Genomic DNA, 5,953 nt, shown 5'->3' with positions numbered 1-5,953 from the left:
TCTAAAATATGGCGCGATATGAAATACGTTTTACTTGAACAATGTAACGTAATTAAGGCATTCTGCAGCGGGTGACAGTATTACAGATTTATAGGCCTCATAAAAAAACAATAAGAAAAAACAAAGCGAATATCTGTGTAACATATAAATTGGATTAGTTGTGGAGAGAAAGAGGAGAAAAATAATAATGTATCTACTTGTAAAATAAAATATTTATAACATACAAGTTATTTCTACTCAATGTCTCTGGCGTTTGTTGATTCTTCAAAAGAGACAAGTTATATAAATTCAACATGTCTGTATGACAACTCGTTTGTATTTATTTGAACAAGAATCGGTAGATTCAGGAAATGACATATAGTAAAAACAAAACGAGATAATAAAAAAACAAAAAAGACAATTATCAAATCAACAGAAATATACAAAAGAAAATAAATGATTAAATGTGCTTTTTATTACTGAGATAAGCTGGACTAAGGCGGCGAGCTGGCGGAATCATTAGTTAGTTGGACAAAATGCCTAGCGATATTTCTTCTCTATTCTTTTAATGGTTTCAGTTGTAGTACAGCGGCCATGTTAGAGCACCACATTTATTTATTTTCTTTCGGTTTTGTTGTCTCTTTATGGTTGGAAATTACTTCTATGATTAAGTTTGTAGCAGCTGATCTTCCCTGGCTGGTCCAGTATCAGTGGTATGAGATTATCCAATGTTTTTTTTTACTGTTTCAGTAGAAGCCCCTTTTATATTTTAGATTTCATTACGTAAGAAATCGAACAGTTGAGGGCCTATAAATATCAGACTGGTACAATAGAATGCTTTTGCTCGTAATTTCGAAGTAGATATATTTGGAAGAGTAAGGCGGTGAGCTGGCAGAAACGTTAGCACGCCGGGCGAAATGCGTAGCCGTTACGTTCTGAGTTCAAATTCTGCCGAGGTCGACTTTGCCTTTCATCCTTTCGGGATCGATAAATTAAGTACCAGTTACGCACTGGGGTCGATGTAATCGACTTAATCCGTTTGTCTGTCCTTGTTTATCCTCTCTGTGTTTAGCCCCTTGTGGGTAGTAAAGAAATAGGTATATTTGGAAGCTGACAATATCTACCAGTTCGTGCATTAAAATTCATTCTCCGTAACGGTGAATTTTGGAACATGTTCCTCCAGGATTTTCCATACGTATATCACATTATAGACCTCTCTCTTCCGATCTCATTTAGAGTTACGTAATTATTTCCCCACATTGAAAGGGACATAATTTCAATAAACCAAAATGTGATCATGCTTAGTATTCGACATGCCCGTATTTATCTTAGCTATGTATGTATGTATGTATGTATGTATGTATGTATGTATGTATGTATGTATGTATGTATGTATGTATGTATGTATGTATGTATGTATGCATGCATGCATGTATGTATGTATGTATGTATGTATGTATGTATGTATGTATGTATGTATGTATGTATGTATGCATGCATGTATGTATGTATGTATGTATATATGTATGCATGCATGTATGTATGTGTATCTATCTATCTATCTATCTATCTATCTATCTATCTATCTATCTATCTATCTATCTATCTATCTATCTATCTATATGTTCGTGTGTGTGTGTGTACATGCGTATATAGCAAACATGGTTTGGCTGGGTGGTAAGAAGCTTGTTTCTCAACCACATGGTTTCTGGTTCAGCCCCATTGTGTGGCACCTTCGGACTGTAAGGTTTAGATCTTGGTTCGCTTGTTCCAATTTAGAAAGAATCCTTTCCCGAATTTCTGGACCTTCGCTTCCTGTAAGACCTCGTACGAAAATAAGACACTTGAACATCTCAAGTGTAAGTTCTTTGAGTTTAAAACTTTCACACATCCTGTTGACTGTTCCCACGTATGTAATAAAATCATCATTCTCCTTTTTCGTTATATTCCAACACACATTCTATTGTTTCTTTAAAACAAGTTTCATTGTTTTTTTTTTGTCGGGATGGGGGCAATATGAAATTACAGTAACGTTCATGCTCTAACGGAGCTAATTTTCACAATTATCTCACTTTTTGTTCGTCCGACCATGTTTTGCAATCTTGCTTAAAAATATCCACGTACCTTCTGTAGTACGATGCAAAAGTTATACCCACCTCTGGGTTATAACTGAATTCATTTATCGAATTCGAAACGTCGTCTGACAAAAACTAACTTACCTAATTTTTGGACTTCTTTAAATGTAGCTCCAACAATTGTTGTTGTTGTTGTAATTGTTGCTGTAATGGTTGCTTCGGCAACTCCTGTTGCTGCTTTTGTTTGTTTGTTTGTTTGTTGAGCGAAGCGGTCTTCGTCCCAGAGCTCGCAAGATCGCGCCTCTGTAGTGGGAGAAGTCCGAAACGTAGTCCTTTGCTATTCGTAAGACCCGCAGAAGAGAAAGCAGGTCAACCCCCAACATCGAGAGCATCGACGGATGGATGAATGCGCATCCAGGCTCAACGGTTGCGTAGGAAATCGGGGACAAGAAACAGGAAGAAAGAGTGAGCGAAAGTTGGGGGCGAAAGAGTACAACAGGGGTCGCCACCACCCCCTGCCGGAGCGTCGTGGAGCTTTAGGTGTTTTCGCTCAATAAACACACACAACGCCCGGTCTGGGAATCGAAACCGCGATCCTAACCACTGGGCCATTGCGCCTCTCTTGTTGCTGCTCGTGTTGTTGCTTTTGCAACTGTGGAATGGAAGATAATAGGTCTTCCATTATTTAACAAGTTGTATCACGAACAAATTGTTAAATAACATACGAGAGCTTCGAAACCCGCGTCGGCAGATGTAACGCAATTCTATTATGTACAATAAATAAGATAACCAAACAACAGTAATAACAATGTAACGAACTAACAAATCTCTTTACGAACCAACAACCAATATTCCTGGTGAACTAACCAACCGACACCTTCCGACTTCACTGCGAACTAACACGAACTTCACTCGACTACAAATTCTGAAAAAACCAACCTCGAAGTCGCGCGGATCGTTACTGTTTATACTTTACTCGGACCAGTCTATCTCTCGCAAGAGGGCGTCGTAACTCTCATCACAGCAGTATAGTGAGTGGAGAAACTTCAGTCAACTCTGAGTATATCAACAATTTGAAAATAAACCTCTTTGGTGTATATGTGGGTTCAAGTATACAACAGTTAAGAGGGTAACTTCTACTTATAAGCTACTTCAAGTTTTAGGGAAAATATGGCCAAGCATTTAGGAGTGGATTTTGTCTTTGTAGCCTACTTTTCAAAGCAACGGAAACGGTTTGACATTGTTGATCTCCTCAGGGAAAAGTTTCCATTGGCTTGATTTAGAACAGTCAGTTAATATATAGGAAAATAGGGAGAGATAAAGAGAGAAAATATATAAACTGATTTTGTGCATTAATATTCGATTGGTTTAAAGTAGAAGGCGTATATTAGAGTTCCAAATATGGAAAGTTTTGCGAGTTATATTGCTCTGAATAAAGTATGTATTTCTAAAGCATAAGTTAATCGAATTTAGGTTACTGTTGCAAATAACAATTGAACAGAAAGCGATATAGTAATTTATCAAAATATCAAAACCACTTTAAGAAAAGCTCCCCTCTCCCCCCCTCTCTCTCTCTATATATATATAATTAAAATTAATCAAAGGACATACTAGGTAATGTCAACCTGCTTGAAATAACAGTCAAAACTCTTATTAAATCGCCAAAGATACACCGATGAAAACTACAGAAATCAAACGAAGGCAAAATCAGGTTAAGACGATTTAATAAGAGTTTTAACTGTTATTTCAAGCAGGTTGACATAACTAGTATGTCCTTTGATTAATTTTAATCCCTTGGCTATTTAATACTATTTTTTGGCCTGTTATCGCCTGTTATCATTTTTTAAATTGTTACATTGAATAATAATAGGATTAATGACACCTTCGTAAATTTATATATCTATATATATAAAACTCTAGTTGTGTGAGTGTCTGTCCCCTTCGATTTAGATTCCTAACTCCTCCCACATTTTGCGGTGCAGTTTAACCAAATTCGGGTATCTTATAGTCGTGATTCATATCGAGCCCGTCTGACTATTAGCGCGCGTCAACGATGAGTCTACGATTTTAAAAATAATTTAACATCATTTTTTATTCAATTTTAATGCATAAAATGCATCGTATGTCGATGGCGGCGGAGTTGGCGTCCACGCTCACAGCTGCACCTGTTTGCTTCTTCCCCTTCCCTCCCTCGTGAAGCTGTGGGGAAGGGAGTGTAAAGAAATCAACGTCGTAATGCGTTGTGAAGGAAACCAGCGTTCTTTTAGAACAACGACTTCATGGCTTGAAGACACCAAAACAAAAATGGCTAAGAAAGCCCGAATTTATAAGGGAAGTAACTCTCTAAAAATGCTTATATAGTTATTTCCCTTACAAACCCGAGCAACGCCGGGCGATACTGCTAGTCTTTATATATAAAAGAAAGGTTGTGTGTCTGTCTACTCCGATTTAGATTCCTAACTACTCCCACATTTTGCGGTGCCGTTTAACCAAAACCGGGTATCTTATAGTCGTGATTCATATCAAGCCTTTCTGGGTATTAGCGCGCGTCTACGAAGAATCTACGATTTTAAAAATAATTTACCATCATTTTTTTCCATTTTAATGCATATTTTTTTAAATATAAGGGAAGTAACTCTCTAAAAATGTCTACGATGAGTCAACGATTTAAAAAAAAAATTACCATCACTTTTTTTCCATTTTTAATGCATTTTTTGCTATTTTTTTGCTATAACTCTCTAAAACTGCTTTATAGTTATTTCCCTTACAAACCCGAGCAACGCCGGGCGATACTGCTAGTAAATATATAGGCGTAGGAGTAGCCGTGTGGTAAGTAGCTTGCTTACCAACCACATGGTTCCGGGTTCAGTCCCACTGCGTGGCACCTTGGGATTTGGTAGACGGAAACTGGAAGAAGCCCGTCGTATATATATTTATATATATGTGTGTGTGTGTGTGTGTGTGTATGTTTGTGTGTCTGTGTTTGTTCTCCCATCATAGCTTGACAACCGATGCTGGTGTGTTTATGTCCCCGTCACTTAGCGGTTCGGCAAGAGAGACCGATAGAATAATTACTAGGCTTACAAAGAATAAGTACTGGGGTCGATTTTCTCGACTAAAGGTGGTGCTCCAGTATGGCCGCAGTCAAATGCCTGAAACAAATAAAAGAAAAAGTATATATATAGCATGGCCACAGCTCATAAGCTGAAACTAGAATCAATCAATCATATATATATATATATATATATATATATATATATATATATGCACCCGCACGTTCAGACAATTAGAAGGATGCCACTACACCTCACACTCCATATATTCTAGGAGCTGAAAGGATGAAAATATTAACAATTATAAAATCGATTAATATCCATTATAGAACACGTGTCTTCCCGCACAAGTGGCTTCCAAAGATGTGATCTTTCTCTTTCAGAGTAATACAACATCCTATCACAGCCACTTGTAATTCTGAACACAAATATTTATTAGAACCGTCGAATTCTTCGATAGACGACAATCTACTTTCAAATAACGATTAAATAAAATAGTTAATATTCCATTTAATAAAATCACCATATCCTGAAAGATGATCATAGATTGAAAAACAGTGTCAACCACCAGGAAAACTGTTTTAACAATAGTCAACTTCTCTGCTCTCTTGTTTTATAAGTATACTAAAGACATGAAACACACGCACGTTTTATTTACGTGTTTGTTTTTTTGCTGTATATAAATAGGTGAAGCTGAATATATCACATGTTCTCTGTATGGCAATTGAATGAATAAAATGTGTGATGCTTTTTTTTGGTTTTTTTAAAATGTGTTTTGGTATCGAGTCACGTTTCGATAAATAATCATGTTTTCCAAGTGTTTACGAATATATATTTGCATACAGG

The sequence above is a fragment of the Octopus sinensis genome, linkage group LG4 (genome assembly GCF_006345805.1).
Source record: "Octopus sinensis linkage group LG4, ASM634580v1, whole genome shotgun sequence".
In the NCBI taxonomy this organism is placed as follows: Eukaryota; Metazoa; Mollusca; class Cephalopoda; order Octopoda; family Octopodidae; genus Octopus; species Octopus sinensis.
Note: the sequence above shows the minus strand (reverse complement) of the source record.